Here is a 25,123-nt window from a genome sequence, read left to right on the forward strand (position 1 = left end):
TCTTTCTGAAACTGTAATCATTTGCCTGTCTGTACATGTACTTCACATCTACCGATTTCCGTCCCATTCCGATAATTCCTTCGTGGTGTGTCGTTTCCTTGCCTTAAAGTATATTTTCGAGGAATTTTTGGCAAATTCCTTCATTACTGTGAACTACAGGTCCTGAAAGCTGCATAAGCGGCCTCGGCACGTGTACACATTGTGAAGACTGTGACAATGTACACAAGATTAAAAACGTCAGTAATTAACATACAGTTATGAATTTCAAAGCTCTGAGTTGATTTCATACATTGGCTTTCACGGTTACTAATTCAAACCGGAACTAGTCACGCATGCATCAAGTGACTCAAACAGCTACTTGTCCTAAAGATGACAGTAAGCTGTCGTTGTCTGCCACTAGTAAGCGCTATGTGGAGAAGACCCGAGGACAGCCGAGGGCACCCGATCGGCTCTCCCGATGGGCATCAACATTTGCTGTCGCAAGACCAGAGTTCCCCAAACTGCAGTCCGCGGGACGCTGGTATTCCGCAGGAAGTTCAGACTTTTTGACGACGCTAACTATTTAAAAAAATTATATATGTGACTTCTGTGTTATTAGTTGTTTTAAAATTGAATTAATCGTTGGATAGAACAAGTTTTTCTCATTTTAAACAAATTTATAAACATTGGAAAAAAGAAGATATTCCATCAAAGTAAAAGTATTTTCAAAATGTTCCATCAGAGAAAACGTTTGGGAACCGCTGCCCTAAATACAAGCCAATATTTCAGCTCACTCACTCTGGGCATCACCATAGTTAGAGACAAGATTACATGACACGATAGAGTACCTTAAAAATGCTAGACAGATGAGTGTCGTATTTAGACACTGATAAACATATGTATCAGATTATATGAATGCTTGGTGTCTGCTCTTTCGTACATCTTCAAAAGAACAGACACCACGCACACATATAATTGACGCGCATCGTTGGACAATCAATTCACTGCGTTTAGTACGGATGCACATTAACGTTTGATATCTAGCGGGAATCTAAAACTGGGAGAATGGAGGACACGCAGTGATTAACGCAACTCCCTAGTAAGCTGGAGATCTCGGGTTCGAGTAGCGGTCCGGCACGCATTATCACTTGTCGCCACTGTTTCCACATAAAGTCCCGATGCAGCTGATATCTTAGTTCCTTCCCTTACCTTTCTTTTCTCCTCCCTCCACCTTCAATTTACATAAATGCATTAGAGTCTGAGTGTACGATACAGGTTGGTGACGAACACATGATTTAGATGCTGAGAATTTTAACATCAAATGTCTTTGTTTTTCTAAATATCTAGGCATGGCTACACTTGCAGCTTGGAAGCGTGTAGACGATATTTTAAATAACATTGCGCAAGGAAAGCATGTTTTCCGCAACTACATCTCGGTATTGAATTCCCTAACGATTTTAGAAATGAAATGTCCCATGCGTCTAGCACGAAGTCTGTTAATTCCCGCTGTGCAGCCATAATCACGTCGGAAACCTTTTGACATGAATCACCTGAGTACAAATAACAGATTCGTCAATGCATTGCCCTTTTATATCTTGCGTACACGATACTGAAGTAATGGAATAATAAGGCGAGAAACGAAGATAAAAAGATTACATACAACACGTAGGAGTATTTGTGTACATGGGTCACAAGTTTGAAAAATGAGGAAGAAAAAAAGAAAGATTAACTGCTATGCATTACTGAAGACGAAGTGCTGGAGTCTTCAAGAGCAGTCCACTTCATAAAAATGATGAAAACTGAAAGGAAGATAACAGAAGCTGTTGAGAGGCAGATGTCAGTGCAGTAAGGCCATTTGGAAAGAACTGATAGTAATGCGTGGTCAAAGAAGATATGGAGATCCGTTGGTCGACTTTGTTTTTCGTTTTCCCTCTGGTATCCAAGAGGCATATTGGGAGACCGCAAATTATGGAGGTTGATAAGCGAGAAATGGAATTAGCTATAAGTAACTTGCAAATATGGATATACAGAGTGCGTTCCATAAGTAATGTGACAAATATTTCTGACGCAACGGTACACCACAGCATGTTGTAACAGGCTGGGCTAAGTGGAGGCTGGGGTGAGGGGGGGGGGGGGGTGTTAGCTTCAATACGCTCTTTGTCTCATTCGGCTGCGAGCTGCCGGAGAGCCAGGACGTGCGTTTCCTTGAACCCCATTTTGAGTTTATGTAACGCGGCACAATGGACCATTGTGTAGAGCAACGGTACGCTATCAAATTTTGCGTTAAACTTGGGAAGTCCGCCACCGACACGTTTCCATTACTTCAGCATGCCTTTGGGACTGATTGCTTGTCCAAGTCACAAGTTTTCCGATGGCACAAGTCGTTCATGGAGGGCCGAGAGGAGATCACCGACGAACCTCGCAGTGGACAGCCATCAACCGCACGAGTCGACGAAAATGTGACGCGTGTGCGCGATTGTTTGAACTCTGGCAGACGGCTGAGCCTTCAATTGATAGCACAAACTCGAAACGTGTCAAAAACTACCGTTTTCCGCATTGTGACAGAAGATTTTAACATGGGAAAGGTGTGTGCCAAACTCGTCACAGGAGTGTTGACCGACGAACACAAGCACATGCAAGTGCTTCGGTGCCGAGAAATGTTGGAAATGTGTGAAAATTGTCCTTATTTTTTAAACTATGTTATCACTGGAGATGAGTCGTGGATTTTTGAGTACGACCCTGAGACAAAAAGGCAGAGTTCAGAGTGGCACACCCCATCGTCGTCCCGTCCCAAGAAGGCACGAATGAGCAAGTCCAGGATAAAAACCATGCTCATTGTCTTCTTTGACGACAGAGGCTTTGTCCACCACGAATTCGTACCTACTGGGACTACAGTGAACTCGGCTTTCTATTTGGAAGTGCTCAAAAGACTGAAAAGGAGGGTCATGCACTGCCGAAGCGACATCAAGGACACGTGGGAAGTTCACTACGACGACACGCCGTCTCAGCGCCTTCATTGTCAACGACTTCCTGGCCAGAACCTAGACCCCATTGGTTTCCTAGCCTCCCTACAGTCCTGACCTGGCTCCCGCTGACTATTTTTGTTTCCTCGATTAAAAGGAGTCATGAAAAGAAAATATTGGGACACGATTGAAAGCATCCAGGCGCATGTTACATCAGCTCTAAAGGACGTTCCGGAAAAGGCATTCCAGGATGCCTTCCAGACATGGAAACACCGCCTCCAGAAGTTTATCGACGCAAGAGGGTGCTATTTAGAAAATTTTTGATTATTTGTACAAATATATTCAATGAAAGATTTTTTATGAATTTGGTCGCATTATTTATGAAACGCACGTTATATTTTACATTAGGGTCTTCCAATTCACATACAATTAAATAACACAGACAGAACAGCAATAATACCACTGAAAAGGCGGCAGAGAGTGCTTAAATCATCAATAACAAAAAATAAATGCAAGAACAAATTCAGTAGACATTGCTCAGATAATTGTATAGAACAATTCTCAGGCAATAAGAAACATTAAATAACGAGATGAGCGAGAGAGATAGACGAGTAATGATACAATGGCAGCAGAACGGTTTGGCATTATCTGAGAGGCGGCATGGGCGCCGCTTTCGTTACCCACAATCGTCAAATTATCCTACGTCTCATCGCGATTTGCGACTAATGAAAACGAACGAAATGATGGCTCAATGAAGTGTAGTTGCTTCTCTACTCTTTCGAGGCTTCAGCACTCACTCTACTGAGCCCACATCACAAGTACCTGTGGCCTGGTGGCACACTACATTAAGGTAACAAAAGTCACGGTATATCTCTTAACATCGTACCATCAGCTCGACGTGGCCGGGACTCAACAAGGCGTCGGAAGCCCCCTGCAGAAATATTGAGCAATGCTGCCTCTACAGCCGCCCGTAATTGCGGAAGTGTCGCCTGTGAAGGATTTTCTGCACGAACTGACCTGTCGATTACGTCTCATAACTGTTCGATGGGATTCATGTCGGCGACAGGGGATCATTCGCTTCAATTGTTCAGAATGTTCTTCAAAACCAAACGCGAAGACTTGTAGCCCGGTGACGTGTTTGGAAACATGAAGTCCATGAATGGCTGCCAATAGTCTCCAATAGTATCCGAACATAAACATTTCCAGTCAATGATAGGTTCAGTTGGACCAGAGGACCCAGTCCATTCCATGTAAACACAGACCACACAATTATGAGACCACCACCAGCCTGCACAGTTCCCTGTTGACATTGTGGGTCAATGGCTTCACGAGGTGTGCGCCACACTCAAACCCTACCATCAGCTCTTACCAGCTGAAATACGGACTCATGTGACGGGGCCACGGTTTTCCAGCCGTGTGTAGTCCAACCGATATTGTCACGATGCCAGGAGAGGCGCTGCAGGCGATTTCGTGTTGTTAGCAAAGGCACTCGCGTCGGTCGGCTGCTGCCATAGTCCATTAACGCCAAATTTCGCTGCAGTGCCGTAAGGGATGCGTTCGTCGTATGTGACATTGATTTCTGCTGTTATTTCACGCAGTGTTGCTGGTCTGTTAGCACTGACGATCTACGCAAACGCCGATGCTCTCTGTCGTTAAGCGTGGGGAGAAGTAATGCCTGAAATTTGGTTTCTCAGCATACTCTTGACACTGGATCCCGGAGTATTTAATTCCCAAACCATTTCCGAAATCCAATGTCCTATGCGTCTAGCGCAGACTGCCATTCCGCCTTCAAAGTCTGTTAATTGCCGTCGCGCAGCCACAATCATATCGGAAATCTTTTCACATGAACAGCCTGAGTACAAATGAGACCTCTGCTAATGGACTGCCCTTTTACAGCTTGCGTACGCGGTACTACCGCCATCTGTAGTGTGCACATAGCTACCACATGCCTTTTGTCACCTCAGCATTTACCGATAGCTGGCGCGTGTATTATCTGCTCAAAGCCCCGTTAAAGAGTGTAATAAGCTCTCCCTTGGAAATTATAACTAAAGTTACCATATTCGTCTTTTGCGTAGACCTAGCACAGAAAACCAGAAAAGTACAATCATTTAACACACAATGAAATTACAATGAATACCCCTGGCTGCATACCGGCTTTGACATAAGTCAATGGCGACAGTTGAAAAGTATGTGCCCCGACCTGGGATCTCCTGCTTACATGGAAGACGCTCTATCCATCTAAGCCACAGAGCACACAGAGGATAGTGTGACTGCATGGACTTATCTCTGGAACGCCTTCCATGAGACCCACATTCACAGCTTATTGTCCCGCACTATATTCATAGTGCCCCTGCCCATTATACTCATTACTTGCGACTTTACTGTCGATTCCCGTAAGAGTTCGGGCACTGTTTGTGCATCTGCACAGAAGAAGATGGTCTAATGTCCGGTGAGCCTTAACTCTATTTAGGGTGTAAATTTTAAGTTGACAAACCAGAATAACTCGAAAAATAAGCTTCACATGAAAAAATGTGTAGAACCCAAAGTTGATTATTTTCGAGGGGGACATCTGCTGGTGCTAAAATTAGCCCGCCACCCTAGCAGAATCAGATTCTACATAAGCAAATTTTGATTCGCTAAAACTAAAACTCTCCCTCTTATTTAGGTAGTCAGATGATTTGTTTGATAATTAAAAGTTGTGTGGCCTCATGACCACGAAACAAACAAAATTTATCCGAATCTGCGGAAAAAATTAATATTTAGGTCAACATTTGTAGAACTCTAATTCCTCTCCTTCAGACCCTACCCAATGGGGAGACAGAGTTTTAGTTTTAGCGAATCAAAATTTACGAAGTAAATATATTTTATTTATCCGTAACCATTTTCCACGCAAAAATGAGAACATGGATTTTCTTGAATTACAGCTCCAACTGCCAAGAATCAAAACAAATGTTTAAGACAAAATGTACGCAGTTTTTTTTATGTAGAATCTGATTCTGCAATAAAAAATGGGGGTCCCGATTTGAAATTTTAAAGTTGCCTCCCACCCCACCCCCAGGGATGCTGGGGTGGCGGGCTAATCTTAGCACCAGCAGATGTCCCCCTGAAAAATAATCAACTTGTGATTCTACACATTTATTCGTGTGAAGCTTCTTATTCGAGTTATTCTGGTTTGTCAACTTAAAATTTACACCTTGTATATATGAAGATGGCATCTGTTCTTTCGGACATGGCCGAAAGAACAGATGCCATCTTCTCAATAGTAGTGTGAAGTAAAAATACTTTTATCTTGTTCTTCGGTTTTCGTTCGTTGCCTTTCATATCCTTTAAGTAACTACGCCAGTATTCATATGGCAGCTTCAAGTCGGGATCAGTCTCTTCACTTCACCGCTACAGCGTGGCAGGCGTCGTGTGCCGCAACAGTTCTAGGCGCGGGGCGTCGAACTTGCCACGGACGTTGATTGCTAGTGACGCAACACTTAACCATCTAGCATGCGCTGGCTTTCGATAATTGACTTTAGAAATTTTTGTCGCGTCGTCCCTTTTGTGGCGCACAGCGCGTTGTCCTGTCGCGTCGACAAACATAAAGCATCAGCGGGCTCTTGAGGTCAGTAATCGGTTGGAGTCAGTCGACTGAGTATCCGATGAAAGACTCGGCTGCAGGAAGATGCGAGATTGAAGGGAAACCTCTGAATAGCAGCTAAGCAATCTGAAGAGGGCCGTTGTAAGCTCAGACGAAAGGTTCAGCGTGTTAGTTGTTTTAGTGTTTCATAAAGACGTGTTCTAATATACGAAATGATTTTATTCAAATTGACACCAGCTTTGGAACCCTAGGAACTTACAGAAGTGGACCGTTTTAGTGGTTATATTGAGGGGCATATTTGTTTGATATAGGTATATTGAACGGTCTGTGGCTTTTCGCAGTGAACGGACTTGGATTTTCGAATTTTATCAACATCAATGAATGGTATATAGCCAGTCGTGTACTGTTGTTGAAAGATCAACAAACTTTTACTGCAGAAGGCCGTTTCATAATTTATGAGTAATATTGTGTGGCAGATGATGAAAGACACGTCACGGATAGTTAGCACCCACGGTTTATTTTCCATGTCGGTCGTCGGTCTGATGTAAGTCGCCTGTTACAGGGTGGGGCAAATAAAAGTGGACTGGAGAACAGAGTTCCAGGGTACAAAGAAACACAGCAAAGGAAATGCAGTACTAACCTAACTGTAGCAGATGTGGAAAGTGACCGCCGTTCATCTCTTGGCACTTTTGGGCCTGGTTAGCAAGTTTGTGAAGGCGGATCGTAGCTGGACTGGTGGAATTGCTGCAGTATCATTTGAAATGTTCTGCTGCAGTTCTTGAAGACTGAGGGTTGCTGCGATACACTTTAGGCTTGAGAGCTCGCCACAAAGTAATCGCACACTGACAGATTAGGTAGGTGGTATGGGTGGCCAGTTAGGGCCATGACCAACACTGACTTCTGCAAACAAAACTGTCTGGCGTGAAGATCGTGTAAATGTGCTCCAAGGTTCGGCCGGCTGTAGGGGCAGTTGCTCCATCTTATTGGAAGTAACTGTGGGTCTTTTCCTGTACCATTAATGCTGCCACAAATCGTATACACTCGTCCTGGCCACTTTTATTTGCCCCACACTGTATATCGAGATTGTAGAGTTTGTTTCTTGCAAGTAGGAGTGAAAAAGCGGCAAGTTATCGTTTCAAGATAGTTGCATGGAATTTATGTAGCAGATGGTGAAATTAATTTTTAATTCATTAAGTTTTTCACTTTATGTTCCTATCTAATACTCCCTTGCATATCCTTCGCATTTGTCTTTTGCGCTTGTTTTTTAGTCTTTATTTTCGTATAACGCAGTTTTATCTCTCTTCATTTGCACAATTTTATCGTAATTTTTTCTTCAACTAACGTGGACTTGAATAAACTCAGGTCTCCAGTATGACTTGTACTAGCCGTATCATTTTTTCACTTGTTAAGTCACTGTGTACGCAAAGTTTTATCAGATGTTTGAGATCATTTGCTAAGTGCAAACACAGCGCTGTCCTGCAAATGGCGGCTTCAATATGAGAATGTTAGAGCACCACCAGTGATCGGTCTAGTTACTTTTAGTAAGTCTACGGCCGTAACATTACACCAGCGTCCTCCGGAGCCATGGAGAGATCGTGGTGTGCTACAAGGCGGAATGGCTAGCTCCGCAGAAGACTGCACGTCAGAGGAGGGGTCTAGGCAGTACGGGCGAGCAAGTGAGTAGGATGGATTTTATGGAATGCTTGGGAAGTCACTGTATACTCGGCAGGCGATAAGAAGGGTGTGCTGGCCGAGCAGTGGAATTACGGCACGCCCGGCTCTGCTACAGAGCTGTCCGTCCTGCCGCTTTCTGGAAGGCACAGCGTGGGGCAGTCTCCTGAGCTGTGTGTGTGTGTGTGTGTGTGTGTGTGTGTGTGTGTGTGTGTGTGTGTGTGCGCGCGCGCGCGTGCTAGATATGGTGCTTTCCTAAGCTCTTGCTGCAAGTGGTTGTCATCTGTCTCTCCCACGCGATCGGTGGTTTGCTCATGGGAGAGAGCAGTGTTATTTTTTTTTTTTAGATACGCTTGTAGTCTGTGCTAGGATCACTAGTAATTATTGCGTGCATCTTAACTTTGTATTAAAATTACTCCTGTTTGCGAGTACGTCGTTTTAATCATTCAGTGCAGTCGTGTCGTAATAATCAATGAAGCGAGTCCTCTTGTTACTGCCAGGTTATGTGAGCACATACAATTGAAACGAACCCTTGGCATATTTTCTTCTGTAGTTCTTGTATTACCGCTCTGGTTCCCTTTCGCAATGACTGAGCAGAAGCCTTGAAATCCTGGTAATGCTGTTACTAGAAGTCCGCTATGAATACAAGGTCTAAGCTACCTTGTGAAATTTTTGAAAGTATTTGGTCATTTTTTGGTAATTTACAATTGTCCCGATATTTGTTATCCTCGTAATATTACCTGACGATTGTAATTGTGCTATGTGTTAGACTGTGTCCATCCTTATTTAGAGCAAGCCTTGATGTAAGAATTCGAACAGTTACAGCAAGCTTGTATGTGGTGCTCTAGCCTTGGCAGAGCAAGTTTATTTTAATCCTGCAATGCATTTTAGAATTTTTCCTGATTGTACTTATTTTTGTGAGCAGACCCAGCGTAATTTTATTAATTCAGTTTTTTTAAAACACATTTGGTGTCCTTGAGGTCTGTTACCTGTTCCTGAGTTTTTAAATACTTATTATAACGAATTGGTATTTTGGTCTGAGTGAGACAGTCTCAATCTGTTACATGATGTTTTTATATTGCCGCACAGTGCTGCTTTAAGTTTTGACTAGGACTGTAAAACTGTTTTTCTGATATGTTAATAAATGAAAGTTTTAATCATTATGATTGCTCACAGCTCACGTTAGACGCACCACTCCCCATTACGCCATAGTAAGGATATCGATAACGGTACCCTTATGAAAAGTGAGGATGGCAGTTCTCCATAGCTACTGTTTAAAGGCTCCCACTCCGAGGAGTACATTAGACAGACGAAAATGGAACCGTTTTTTGTGAGCAATCAAGCTGGATGATTTTACAGCTAGTTCTGAGGGAATTGCTTAGTAATTTAGGTTGCCAACCTCTGGCGAATTCTGACAGTCAGTTTTACCTTGAAGGTATACCCCTGCACACGGAGGTGGTTGGCTCAATGGCTCTGAGCACTATGGGACTTAACATCTGAGGTCATCAGTCGCCTATAACTCAGAACTAATTAAACCTAACTAACCTAAGGACATCACACACATCCATGCCCGAGGCAGAATTCGAACCTGCGACCGTAGCGGTCGCTCGGTTCCAGACTGTAGCGCCTAGAACCGCACGGCCACTCCGGCCGGCCACGGAGGTGGGATTCTACTCACAAAGACTTCGTTTTAATGGATATTGCCGACCGTTAGTTCGCCAGTCAGTACAGACATAGACTTTCTTGTGAGCGGAATTATACTGAACGTTGGGAACGACTCGAAAGAATCCGATCAGAGTGGTCAACAATGGATCGCCGAGTGGGAACAGAAAAATCAGCGAGGAAACTGACCCGTCGAGACGGCATTAAAGATAGTACAACGATTAATCTGGAGTGAGAGAGAACCTGAGACGTAGCGAAAGCACAGACCAAGAACCGATGGTGTATTGTGACAATGAGATGATAGCATAGTGAATATACCACCGGATCCCGCGTCGCAGCACGAGCTCCAACTGCACGGCAGAATGGTATGTGGCCCCGCGGAAAGGCGATTTTAATGCTCACAGTTGTAGAAACTCTCAGCTAGAATGCGAGATCCACTTCAATGCTCTCCGCCGGGCTGCGATACTAGAGCCTTTGTGTTCAAGTAACAGAAGGTTAAAAAGGTAAAGTCAAACTAGAACTAAAAAGATTAAAAAAGTTAAGTCGTATGGCATGAATGGCTGGGAGGTTCCGAAGGACATGTTCAGATGCCCAACTGGCGGGGTCTTCTATAACCTCCGCGCCCATAGGCACATTTCCTTCACGAAGTATGAGACTGTGTGTGTGTGTGTGTGTGTGTGTGTGTGTGTGTGTGTGTGTGTGTGTATCTGCTAAGTGTAGATGACTGCAGTGGTGTAGCGTAGTGTCAGTCTTGGAGATGATGATGACGATGAGACAGAAGGTGAAACCCACATAACCTATTCCTCGCGAATAGCACCAAGGGGGCCGCCGAATTGAACGACCCCATCTGACGGACGGATTACCACCAACAGTGCCAGATGCCTTCACTTCATGAGACACTATAGAGAAGTTTGCAGTTTAACCCAGGATATTGACGCAAAGACTGTGATAAGGAACTTTACGCCACCACGCCCTTGCCGTCCAAACATTGGCTTTAAACCACTCTCTATAATAAAACGTAAAACCAACGCACGCTTCGACGTCGTCGCCTAACAACTGAAACAAAGTTGTCATGCTTCAGTGTTCACTAAGAGTGGTATAGCGACCAGGGTGGTCGGCCTTTCTGGTGGTTGACGGAATTAGGTAGTTGGAGTTCAGTCCACCACCTAAGCAGGGTGGCAGTGGGGCGGTGAGTGGGTGGCTGGTAGGCGTCCGACGTGTCATCAGTGAAACAGCATTGATCCACCACACATTAATTACTCAGTACTACAGTAGTTGTGCCGATTCCCAGGGAGGGCAACACCAGCGGGATGAAGGCCCCACACCAACTGAAGGGGAAGGTGCTGTGGTCAGCACGGGGCTAGACAGTGTTTTGCAGGTGAGGAAGCGATTATGCCAACAGCAATGCCAGGCCACTGTCACCAACAAGTCGGTGTCCCACTGGGTCAGCTGCGTTGCCTACTAGTGGCCAACCAGCCATGGATTATGTGCGATTGGTGTGCGATTTTAACGTGTGGACCCAGTGTATAAGGTTCATCAGCAATGTCCGCCCAGGGCAGACGTATACAGCCAGGAGTTTGCATGGCGAAACGAAGGTGGATGAATAACTGCATGGTCCTGTACCAGAGCCAGAGACCTCCAGACTGCAGCCGGCCAGAGTGGCCGAGCGGTTCTAGGCGCTACAGTCTGATACCGCGCGACCGCTACGGTCGCAGGTTCGAATCCTGCCTCGGGCATGGATGTGTGTGATGTCCTTAGGTTAGTTAGGTTTAAGTAGTTCTAAGTTTTAGGGGATTGATGACCTCAGAAGTTAAGTCCCATAGTGCTCAGAGCCAGACTGCAAGGCAAGCGGCAGCTGAAATGGCCTACAGGTTAGAGAGATCTAAGTCCACAGCATCGGACTTGGTACTAGCAGTAGGGCTGCAGGCAGCAGCTGCGGACTACAATGAAGCTGACTGGATGAGCCATGGAGACTGATAGACTCATGGGCCGCCGTAGGTACCCATTCAGGAATGGTACTTGGCAGGCTGCGATGCTTCTGACTGCAAATGACGTGTTCTTGGCCTGTCCTTGATTTGCTACAGCATTGGTTTTTATGATGTAAGCCACAAGAAGTTCGTGGCTCGGGTGTGAAGTAACTGGGCCACCACTGCAATGGCTATGCGTTTCCGTTGTGCCGTTGATATTATCACTCCTGATGCTCCTTGTTATGTTCTAGTTGAATCAGCAGTGGTCCTCGATGTAATAACGTTTGGTCAACTCTTGTCTAACCCGCTTATGCGGCACCCCTTGCATCAGCCGTGGCAGGTGTCTTAAGGTTTGCTCCGCTGCACCAAATTGTTTGCGGCGTAACAGCAGAATATGGGCCATCGACAAAGGAGAGTCATACCTGCAGCTGGGTGGATCCTCTCCCCTGACGTTATGGCCATGAGTCAGGTACAGGCAGTACAGTGACCGGCAAAGGATAGTAGAATCCCTTCGAGAAGAAAAGATAGATTGCCATCCACTCAAAAATGGTTCAAATGGCTCTGAGCACTATGGGACTTAACATCTTTGGTCATCAGTCCCCTACAACTTAGAACTACTTAAACCTAACTAACCTAAGGACAGCACACAACACCCAGTCATCACGAGGCAGAGAAAATCCCTGACCCGCCGGGAATCGAACCCGGGAACCCGGGCGTGGGAAGCGAGAACGCTACCACACGACCACGAGCTGCGGACTGCCATCCACTCGCAGACCACTTTAACGGTATGTAGCTTGTTGTAAGTCGCCACAGTGAGCCATTTTTTGTTACAAGCTTAAGACTTTGAGTTTTATAGGGACAGTGGACAACATGGAATTGTTGCTACAATAGTTGCTAGTCTAATTGTAAAGGTATTCCATCCGATTTTACTTTAATTGTTGAAATATAGTTAGACATTATCGTTTCAAATAGGGAAAATCATGAACGTATATTCCAAATATTCCGTAGAGCTTTTCAACAGAAACTGAAAGAACTGAAGAAAAAATACGACAAAAATTTCACATGTTCCTACTTAATGGATAAAAGCTTTAGTGTGAAGAAGAAATAAAATTCGGTTACATTATTGTTTTCAAAATGTATGATACCTTATACGCGAATGTTAGGAAAAAGTTAGATTCTCTTTTTGTTTTACAGAAAAGGACTTCGTTTGGGCCGATATGAGCAATGGTTCAAATGGTTCAAATGGCTCTGAGCACTATGCGACTTAACTTCTGAGGTCATCAGTCGCCTAGAACTTAGAACTAATTAAGCCTAACTAACCTAAGGACATCACACACATCCATGCCCGAGGCAGGATTCGAACCTGCGACCGTAGCGGCCGCTCATCTCCAGACTGGAGCGCCTAGAACCGCACGGACACTCCGGCCGGCAATATGAGCAATGTTTGGCATTTACGCAGAGAACCGGTCGTGTGATAATGGAAAATATCAGCGTACATTTGAACAGATTTTATCCCACAGTAATTAGGAGTTGGAATGGAAATGAAGTCCAATGCTTCTTGACAGGGCATAGGGGCACGATGCGGGAGACCCGCACCGCCGTAGTAGGAAAGGTCCTAATGGAGGTGGTTTGCTGTTGCCTTCCTCCGACCGTAATGGGGATGAATGATGATAATGAAGACTACACAACAACACCCAGTCATCTCGGAGTAGTTGAAAATCCCTAACTACGCCGGGAATCGAACCCAGGATCTCGTGCTCGGGAAGTTAGAACGATGCTGCGAGATCACGAGCGGCGGACAATTAGGAGTTACTTGAAGAAATACAACGACCAAATCACATTTTAAATAACGCTATTTAAGGTAGGACACGTTTCGGGATTTTACCCATCTTCACCTGAGCAACTGAAGATGATTGAAAGTCTAACGTCTTTTGCCATTGTACAGTGATACAAAAAGTCACTAGGTTTTTTGTGTTTCTTCAAGTAACTTTATCCACACGTGCTGAAAACAACATTATCATGTATAAATCAAGAACTGCAAACTTTTTCCATGTCTTTACTCATAAAAATGGCTAATTATGGAAAAAAGTCACGTAATAATAGTGATTTACTTACGGTGCACTCTCAACAGCTCCTAACTTTTTTGTCGGCAGCTTCAGGTGCGCCTGAAAATGAGCACACGTTAGAGAATTTTACATGAAATGTGCTGCATTAAAATGTAAAACAATTGTAAACACTTGCTAAATAATATAATTCTAAATATTTACGCTATTCTGGTGGCTGTAATTGAAGACATACATTTTTGAATTATTTTTTCATGTTTTACTGTTGTCTCTTCCCATTTTCTGAAGAAACGAAACAATATTTTAAATACGAGACCCATACCACAAGTAATGCATAGGTTGGTAATTCTGATGACTGAATGGCGTAACAATACCAATTACGTTAAGCTGCAGTAGAAGGAGAAGTGCATTTATGTTATTTCATTCGTAGAGTCATCTGTTTTGAAGTAGAGATCTTGAAATGAAGTTTGAACAGGCCTCAGGTACTGTAGCTGTTTAGCTGCAAAGGCCTTAGTTAAGATCAAAACATAGGCGGAAATACCAGATAGGAACCCACAGTGCAACAGTGAAGTTTTCGCGCTTTATCAATTGACTATTATAGTTTCTCCCAGGTGTAATCGTTTTCGTAATGGGCGTGTGAGCGTACGTGGTTAACCAAGACATGTAATTATCGGCAGAATTATACCAGCCAGAAGTGCCACTGGCTGTAACCTACGAAGTAGCTGTCACTTCGTGAACATTGCTTAAAATACGAAATAAAGAGCCAAATCTTAGTGACAAAGAAGAATATGAATTTCATTGCTGCGCGTTTCACTTGCAGTGATCTAAGCTGTCCTTTTAGGTTCCTGCCTAACCATATGCTCTGAAATCACCACAAATTCGAAAATAAGCAGCCAAATATTTATTTCATCCGTGATTTCTAATCAAACGGAAATGTAAATAACACTGAACATTGCAGAACATCCGGGTATTACATTTAATAGAGTATGTGTTAAAATCGCTATAACGAAAAAAAAACCATATAGGAAGACACAAAAACTATTTCCTTCGACGTTCTAATCTTCGTCTTTATCCACTACGCTACACTGACGACATGAGACTTTCATCTTTTGTGTCGGTTATTATAGTATCCGTTAGATGCTTATATCGCTGATTATAAGAGTGACGTATTTGTGATGAATCTTCAATGCGCCGTTGCCTTGATTCGGCATACCTCAAGTTATAACACAAAACGTCTAAATACGCCAAAAACAATTTAGAGTTTGCCGCTTAAAGTGACACGTCATTTTATCACTTCTTTTGGTATAATTCTGCCGTTAACGTATACTTTATCCAAGGCCAGGAATGCCGCAAGTGATGAACATATTAAACCTTCTGAGACCACAAAGATTCCATCAACGTCAGTATTCAACAAGAAATGAATTTCTGCGTGATCGGCCTCAAACTGCTTGACTGCTGAACAGAAGCATAAATGAAGGAACGTCGCAAGCTTTTTCGAACAGATTTTCGACTTTAAATGAGAAGCATTATTGCTTTATAATTTTTGACGTCATTGAGGAACCACAGCGCTCTTACTTAATATTTTAATGATAAAAAGCAATCCATGCTTTATATAATGAAAACTGCATCAGTTACTTATGTTCCGATGCTTAGCACAAGGTGTTTCGAGAATTTATTCTCAAGTGCTGTAAGATGATGATGTGGATGTGTTAATATTTGTAAAGGCAAATGCTACATTTGAAGAATTGTGGTCAGAGCTTCGACCATAGATACTAGTAGACTGGCCCTGCTGTGCAGAAGCTATAGGGCTGGTGTGGCAACTACATAAACCACGTGACTGTTGGCAAAACGTGGCGGGATTTCAAATCAGCGGTCTGCCATCCTATGTTTGTATCGTATTTTACCCACATTTATCAATTGACTGCCAAACGCTTCCAACAAAAATTACTTTTTTATTTGCGAAAAATTATGTCAGAACTACATTTGACCTGGATTTGTTCACAGTACCATTAATAAAATCTAACAAATGCATCGAACGCCCCTCTAGTGGGCAGCGGGACGAAATTACTATAAACTATCAATTAAAGTAAAATGTCGTTAAAATTCTTTTAAACAGTAAGAGTGGGCTCGTGTCAAAACTTTAAATACTGGATTCGCCGCGTTTTGAGCTCTAGTCACTTATAAAAAAACACTCCGTCTTCAGGCCACAAGTGGCCCATCGGGACCATCCGACCGCCGTATCATCGTCAGCTGAGGATGCGGATAGGAGGGGCGTGGGGTCAGCACACCGCTCTCCCGGTCGTTATGAAGGTTTTCTTTGACCGGAGCCGCTACTATTCGGTCGAGTAGCTCCTCAGTTGGCATCATGAGGCTGAGTGCACCCCGAGTCACTTATAAAAGAAAATGGGATATGGGAATTATGTCAACTATACGTGCCAAAATTGTCGACTTTAGGAGCAGGTCCATTTTAGAGTATCAATTTTAGGTGCACTTCAAAGGTTCAGTTCCTACTATTTTTACAGAAGTTTAAACTATCAGTTTAAAAAAAATATTTTAGATGAAAGTTTCAGAAAATAATTTCGGAGCCTACATTTATTTAATAATATTAGAAGGTAGAAACAAATTCTCTTCATGTGTCGACTATAGGTCGTCTTACTTCATTATAATCTCATTTGTATATACAAAAAGGCGCGTATGTGCAGATGGCTTAAAGTTTTTCCGTTTCAGGGCCTGTATCCAAAGCTGCCTTCGGTTTTCATCCTTAGGGAACTTATGAGTAGGAACGAGAAACAGTTACACTTACTTCTGTAACCGAATTATCATAGATACTTTCCAAAATGTAATATGGGTCTGACTTTACAGACATCACTTTCAACACTTTAATTTACGTCATACTCTATTTCAAGTGTAAAAAACATATAAAAGTCACTACAGCAGATTTCAATAAACGCATCTGCACTATTATAGAAACACACGTGAAATGTAATGCCATGTCCCCCGACAAAACGCTGAGTACAGCCATAAGCGCAACACGAAACAGCCATGTTTTGCAAAACATTCACGTGACTTTAGCCCAGAGATGTTGGAGCCACGAAAATGACGTCAGGGCCGGTCCATTATATTTATGGTCGAAGGGTCAGAGAGACATTAGTTAGGCAACAGTGTCTGTGTCTGCGATGGCAGCACTGTGGAGTCGTAGAATCTTTGACAGTCAATAATGGATAACTATGGTGTACAGCAGCTGGGGATTCGTCGAGTGTACAATGTAATGCATGAACATACTTTTTTTTAAAAAAAATAAATTATGTTCTTCATTTCAAAACGTTTTGTATGTCCGTATGCTATCCAACCATTGTTCTGAGTCATCATTCCTCCTCATAATAAATCTGCAATTCACATAGTTCCAAAAGTGCGTCCATCAATTACACTGTACACTCAACCAACCCCCGGCTTCTGCACACCGCAGCTATCCACTGCTTACTGTCAAAGATTCTACGGCTACACAGTGCATCGCACAGATACTGTTGCTTAACAACCTTCTCTGACCACAATTCTTCAGATATATCATTTTACTTCCCAAATATTAACACATCCAATAACCTCGTTCAAAATAGCCGTCTTACAGTGCATCTGTTTTTATGAATATGTTTGGTGATGTTCTCGTGTGTGATTTTCTTCCTCTCTTGCGTATTTTTCTGGTTAGAAGATACTGTACCTCCTCCATTATACTGAATATCACGTACATCACTATGCGCAAATGCACTTGAATATGAGAATAAATTCTCGAAACGCGTTGTGCTAAGCATCAAAACATAAATAAAAGGTGCAGTTTTCATTACTTATATCATGAATCACACGGTTGCAGACTTTCCTGGAACATCTAATATGATGTCTGAAAGTAAGTTAAATAGCAGTCCACATCGCAAATAAAAATAAATTTATTGCGATCTGAACTGCTTTTTATTACTAAAATTCTTCCATAAAATTGTTGCTATTGTTGAGCCGTGGTCAAACGAGCTTTATGATTACCAAAGAATATTCATGACAGCTTAAGTACCATGTGGAGAAACTGTTTATTACCGTCACTTCAGATAATTACACAAAACGGACCTCAGTTGCTCGAAGCTCACCACTTATCCTCCACGAGAAAGTTCAGACGCCCGACGGAAGTCTCTTCATTGAAAAGATGCGCTAATATGGTTGGTACATGTTCCATAGTGTTCGGAGATAGTGAAATACGATACCCGCCTCAGATGAATGAGGCGATATAACTAAAAATATTCGATTTAAACAAAATCTGATCTTAAAGTGTGACAAAAACTTCCTAAGTAAACTTTTTTTTAAGGGGGAGGGAGGGAGGGAGGGAGGGAGGGAGAGAGAGAGAGAGAGAGAGGGAGGGAGGGAGAGGGGTAGCCTTTGGTAAGATCCACCATGAATTCATCTCCCGTGGCAACCTCTTCATATCAGAGTACATCCCAGAGTGGTATTTACACCCAACGTCTTCAATTGCTTGTTGGATATATTCCTATCTCCGTTTTCACTTAGTGTCTTCACCGTACTTCTCACTCTAGTATCATAGAAATTGTTCCTCGATGGCTTAACACATGCTCCATCAATCAATCCGCTCTTCTAGTCGTATTTTCCGTTTTCCACGTACTGATTTCCTCATTGGTTCTGCGGAATATCTCAAGTCTTAGCTTATGAATACATTTAGTTTTAGCAGCTGCGTGTAACACCACATCTCAAACGCTTCAATAACCTTCTGTTCTCGTTTTCTCACAGACCATAATTCCTTTCCATACAATACCGGGCTCCAAACATACTAATGCGTTCTCAGTAAGTTCCTTCCTCAAGTAAGATATATGTTTGGTACTAGTGGACTTCTTTTACCAAGCAATGCCGTCTTTCCTAGTCTGTTTCTCCTGTTGTCCTTCTTGACTAGTCTGCAATGCTGTAAACTGTCCGTTTTTTGATTTGTTATTGGTGGTGGTTTAACGATGTGAATCTTTAATTATATACATACTAAAATTACCCTGTATATCTGAAGTAATTAAATCGTTGACCTATCAAAACAATGATCAAGGAATGCGTTATCTACGAAATTAAAGAAGAATCTCAATTAATTCAGTTCACTACAAGAAAAAGCAAAATTAATAGTTTGACAATCATTGACAATAAATAAACTAAAGCCTTGGCAAAACTGGGTATAGTATCAAGGCTGTGTGTCAAATGAACACGTTTCTGTATGTAACATAACATTCACGAAACCCGTACTTTGATTCCCGAAGGTAACTGCAAAAGAATACAGAATACTACCGAAGGGTGTGTGTTTGATTCCATGACCAGAGTAGAAAGTATGTTGAACCTCTAACTACGAACAGGGGTTCAGAATGAAGACTGAAATTGCTGATATCGTTAAAAACGGCTCAACTTTCGCTACAGTTTGACTCATTGTTATGGCCGGATGTCACCATACTCATAATCTGCAGGTGGTGACTGAAGTGGCTGCAGAATCAGTCACTGGCTCTGAACCAACAACTTGCATGTAAGTTGAATTCAGTCGGATGAGAGTATATCGTTGCCGAAGAGAAGTCTGGCCAAGGTGTCATCTCGCTGTAGTGGCGCTGCAATACGAAGTATGCTGGACAAGAATCTTTCTGTAGTGCGCTTCCGACAAGGAAGACTCGGTTCTCTGCATTTTTCTAACATGGCGTAATTTTTATTGGCTGAAAGACGAATATAGCGAGTACTGACTAGTAAAACGTTGTCTTCAAAAACACTGGTATTCCTCCCTTAGTCTAAAAAAAAAGTTCAAATGGCTCTAAGCCTCTAAGCATATGGAACTTAACATCTGAGGTCATCAGTCTCCTAGACTTTCAACTACTTAGACCTAACTAACCTAAGGACATCACAGACATCCATGCCCGAGGCAGGATTCGAACCTTAGTCTCATTTCAGGTGGTTAACCAGTGACGAAATGCATTATATCTGGAGCTAAAAAGCTGTATCCTGCCCTCTTCCTCTCTGTTCACATTCGTGTGCTGGCCAATTAGGGTACCAGAATCGTATTTCTCACTCCCACTCATAATTTATTAACAGTATCCACTGGTAGCTGCTTTTACGTTTCTTTAAATAGTCGGGATTTTCGTGGGTTCCTGAATTCGCTGGTGATTTCTCACAATCTTCAAAGGCACCATGAACTTCTGTGCCCATTACACTCTCCAACATGTTACCTTAACGGTTCACGTATTTCAGCGAATTTCGACTGCCCGCAGAACTGTCCACAACAGTTGTTCTTTCGGGACTCTGCCAAAACAGCAAGCATCGCCAGGTCACAAGCAGTTTAGTAAAAACAGTCTCCGTTGTCCCCGGACAGCCTAGAGATGCTCCGCGCATTCTGCTGTGGCTGTTTTCTCTGCCAGTTTATGATTCACGGAACGTCCCCTTGCCTACAAGCATGTGCAAGATTTTTTAAAAGAGACTTCTTATTTACGAGTGCATGCAACTCAATATAGTAAATTGTAATCTACATACGAGTTAACTGTTGGCAATCATCGGTAATGACTCATATTTCATTTATCGGTTGAGATTAATTTATTCCAATGTGATTTCTCTCTCTACTTTGGGTTTTACATCAGTTACGGGAAAAACGGTTATGTAACAAAGCGTTCTTTTGCATCCCAGGTAGAAATTCTTCACCCAACCTCCTTCGAAGTCACTACTTCTCATTAATCTAATTTATGCCTCCCTCATTATCTTGGTCGTTCTTCGTTTTCCTCTCAGTCCATATTCTGGATATTCTGTAGACTGTTCGTTCCACTAAATAGGTCCTGCATTTCTTCCTCACTCTTACGGAGGCTAGCAAGGGTCGAGGGCGAAGGAGGAAACGTTATGGTCTCTGGTTATGTTTTTGTGGCATTGCCTGGGTTGTCAGTTGGGAAGACACAATTGATCAGCAAGTACGTGTCAATCCTCGGGGACCTTGTCCACGTCTCGCAGAGCTGGCAGTGTACGTGGGTGCTTCGAAGAGCAGCAGAATGAGTTTACCGTATTACCCTGCCCACCGAATTCCCCTTATTTAAACCCAATCGAGAAACTGTGGGATCAACTCAACTGGGCTGTTCGCGTTATGGATTCTCGACCGAGAAACCTAGCGCAGATCACCACGAAACTGTAGTCGGCATGGCTCCACACCCCTGTCGCTACCTTCCAGAACCTCGCTGACTCTCTTCCTGCATATCTCGAAGAGGTCTGCGCTGCAAAAGGTGGTTATTCAGGCTTTTGACAGGTGGACCGTGTAATTCTTTATTTTTTCGACTTAGCCGCGTTCAAATTTGAGTTGATGGTGCCTAGTTGCGAACACATTTGTTCATCAGTTTTTACTGTCCGGAAAAAAATTGGTCACTGTGAAAGATCTCTGTTAGATTCCTTTCGTGCTATTTTCATCGATCTATTGTTGTTTACGACATACATTCCACCTCTAAATTTACAATGGTATTTCTAAATTTATCTGGGAGGAGACTAAGCAGTGGATTGTGTTATATTGACACATAAACACGAACAAATTGTCGCACAGCCATTTCAAACACATTTTATATGTAATTCGTATCATACAGTTTCATATGGAACCCACGGTCGCCTCCTTTACATAGAGTATATGATGCCTTAAGATATTGTCATCTCCTTCCCTTCTGGTGTGAAAGGATAAATGAGTGAGTATTTGTAATTGCATACTCGGTGGTAGCAGAGAAGTCTGTCTGCTAGAGAACATCTAAATAGGTAGCCACGATTTCTAAGGCAAAGAGGTTTGTCTCCTTGGTGTGGTCCTGTCCGTCCCCTGTCAAGTTGGTACAGAAGCTGCCTCTCTGGTCACTTCCTATTTTATCTGTGGGACACCCTCGGAAGGGGCCCACGCTACTCCGTCTGCGGCCAGTTTCTGAAGCGGTAAGATCTCCGGGTAAGCGCGTGTCTGTTGAGTCCGAAGGACAATGGAATTCTCAAGTTCAGCCTAACTGAAAAATTAATCAGTTTTGTTACAGGTCTACATCGAAAATGTTTTTATATTATTTTAAATCGCGATGCAGTGCAATTTCAGTGTTAGTTTAAAAATGTATTGCGTTAGTGGCTTTGTCCCCAGTCGAATAAAGAAAAGGGGAAGCACGTGGTGATGGGGTGTAATTGTAATTAAGATCATCGGTCTTTAGTGTGAATGTGCGTGTGATGGTAAGCTTTCCTCTCAATACAATTTTTCAAATTATTAATTTTTCTTTATGCTCTAGCCACGTGGTGTGTGCTTTGTGGTACCAGTACCACGTGCTCCTAAAGTTGTTTGACCCATCAGGTCAATACTACGGCGTTAGTAACCCAGTTCGGAAGTTTCTCTTGTAACTAATGTTTCTTAATTTATTTATTATTAAAATTATTATGGAATTACACATTTCCGTAAATCTAGTTGACCACGTGCAGCATGTGGTGTAGTAACAAAACTTGCCCTCCGCTACTCTTTTGAATGATACTTCGGGTATTCAAACGTAGTTAAACGGTACGACGAGCAGTTCTTCTTGTTTCACATTCTTTTTGAAAGATTTCATAGACAATTTGGTAAGATTGTGGCTATATTGCACCACGTTTTCTTTGTATAAACTTACTATAGCAGTCTGTGATTACCCACTAGGAACAGGACTATGGTATGAGCCGGTTTTCTTTGTCACAAATAGAATCGATTGGTTGCGGTTCATTTCCTTTTGTGTACCCTTAAACGACCTCTGTGTGTTAGTTTTGAATGTGGTATTGCACCCTGTTTCCTTTTCGTTGTTTCTTTTTTTTGTTTCCTGTTCTTAGAAAGTCACGTTTTCCTAACATTAAATAAGGCACCAGCTTTGAGTCAGGTTTACCATCTTTTACGTTTCATTGAACACTGATAAACTTTAAAATAAATCTCAAATTTTAAACTTCCTTTATTTTTCTTTAATTTAATTTTCCCTATCATCTGTTTAGTTAAAATAACAATTAAAATTTTATAAATATGAGTTGATAGTGTGCGTGACTATTCCATAAACTATAAAAATTCATAACAGTAGTTAAAATTTGTCAGTCACACACAGATACATTCCATACGAGGTGCGAACGGTTTTCAAAAACGCTAGGCTCATTATAACTGCGACGGACTGTCATGCCAAGGGGCCCGGGTTTGATTCCCGGCTGGGTCGGAGATTTTCTCCGCCCAGGGACTGGGTGTTGTGTTGTCTTCATCATAATCGTCATCATAATCTCATTCCCATCGACGAGCAAGTCGTCGAAATGGCGTCAACTCAAAAGACTTGCAGCAGACGACCGGTCTACCCGACGGGAGGCCCTAGCCACACATTTCCATTTCATTTATCACTGGTTTTTTCGTCTTACGCTTAATGCAATTTGATTAAAGATAATTTTGCCTCAGAACTGTTTCGCTATTATTTATAAAGCATCTTCCATGGCTATTTTGCAAACTGGATAATAATAAATACATTTTTCGTTGTTTTGCATTAAAAGCAACGTTTTGTTTATAAAGTTGCAGTGCAAGTTACTTATTGTGTTTCTGCCTCATGTTTACATATTCACCCAATGGCTTTCGACGTCGACTGCTGCTCGAATCCTGCCTCGGGCATGGCTGTGTGTGATTCACTTAGGTTTGTTAGGTTTAAGTAGTTCTAAGTCTAGGGCACTGATGATCTCAGATGTTAAGTCCCTTAGTGCTCAGAGCCATTTGAATCATTTCAGTTGCTGCGGAAGAGGACCATGCAAACAAACGTATTTGTTCATTTTCTAAGGATTACCTGGCTCGTTTTCGTGTGACTAATGAAATACACTGAAGCGCAAAGAAACTGGTACAGGCTTGCGTATTCAAATGTTCAAATCTGGGTGAATTCCTAAGGTACCAAACTGCTTAGGTATTCGGCCCCTAGACTTAACCACCACTTAAACCAACTCACGCTAGTAACAACACACACAACCATTCCCGAGGGAGGGCTCGAACCCCCGACGGGAGGGGCCATGCAGTCCGTGACATGACGCCCTAAACAGAGCGGCCACTCCGCGCGGCCATGCGAATTCAAATACAGGGATATGCAAACAGGCAGAAGACGGCGCTGTGGTCGGCAACGCCTATATAAGACAACAAGTGTCTGTCGCAGTTGTTACATCAGTTACTGCTGCTGCAATGGCAGGTTATCAAGATTTAGTGAGTTTGAACGTGGTGTTATAGTCGGCACACGAGCGATGAGACACAGCATGTCCGAGGAAGCGATGAAGGGGGATTTTCCTGTACGACCATTTCACGAGTTTACCGTAAATCTCAGGAATCCCGTAAAACATCAACTCTCCGACATCGCTGCAGAGAAAGATCCTGCAAGAACGGGAGCAACGACGACTGAGGAGAATCGTTCAACGTAACAAAATGCAACGCTTCCGCAAATTGCTGCAGATTTAAATGCTGGGCCATCAACAAGTGTTAGCGTGCGAACCATTCAATGAAACTTCATCAATATGGGCTTTACGAGCCGAAGGCCCACTCGTGTACACCTTGCCTGAGCCCGTCAGAATCGACATTGGACAGTTGATGACTGGAAGTATGGTGCGTGGTCGGACGAGTCTCATTTCAAATTGTATCTAGCGGATGGACGTGCACGGGTATGGAGAAAGTCTCACGAATCCATGGACCCTGCATGTCAGCAGGGGACTGTTGAAGCTGGTGGAGGCTCTGAAATGGTGTGAGGTGTGTGCAGTTGGAGTGATAAGGGACCCCTGATATTTCTTGATACGACTCTTCTAGGTGATACGTACGTAAGCACCCTGTTTGATCACCTGCATCCATTCATGTCCATTGTCATTCCAATGGACTTGGGCAATATCAACGGGACAATTCGACACGCCACTGGTGCAGAAGTGCTACAGAGTGGTTCCGGGAACACTCTTTTGAGTTTAAACACTTTTTTGGCTTCAAAACTCTCCGGACATGAACTTTATTTAGCATATCTGTGATGCCTTGCAACGTGCTGTTGAGACGAGATCTTCGCCCCCTTCGTTCTTTTACGGATTTATGGACAGTCCTGCTGATTCATAATGAGATTTCCCTCCAGCACTACTTCAGATATTACTCGAGTCCATGGCAAATCGCGTTGCGGCACTTCTGCGAGCTCGCGGGAGCCCTACACTACATTAGGCGGGTGAACCACGTTCTTTGCCTCTTCACTGTAA

General features: G+C 43.0%; 1 protein-coding gene across 2 annotated transcripts in view; it reads right to left on the minus strand.

The window, feature by feature from the left end:
• Positions 1-25,123, minus strand: part of LOC126091901 (ATP-binding cassette sub-family G member 1-like) — an 816,748-nt gene that overhangs the window by 491,320 nt on the left and 300,305 nt on the right. For both annotated transcript variants that reach the window (XM_049907201.1, XM_049907200.1), the window contains exon 3: positions 13,941-13,990. The gene's annotated coding sequence lies outside the window, so the exon portion shown is untranslated. The remainder of the gene's footprint in view (positions 1-13,940; positions 13,991-25,123) is intronic.

Source organism: Schistocerca cancellata, chromosome 7, assembly GCF_023864275.1.
Source record: "Schistocerca cancellata isolate TAMUIC-IGC-003103 chromosome 7, iqSchCanc2.1, whole genome shotgun sequence".
Taxonomy (NCBI): domain Eukaryota; kingdom Metazoa; phylum Arthropoda; class Insecta; order Orthoptera; family Acrididae; genus Schistocerca; species Schistocerca cancellata.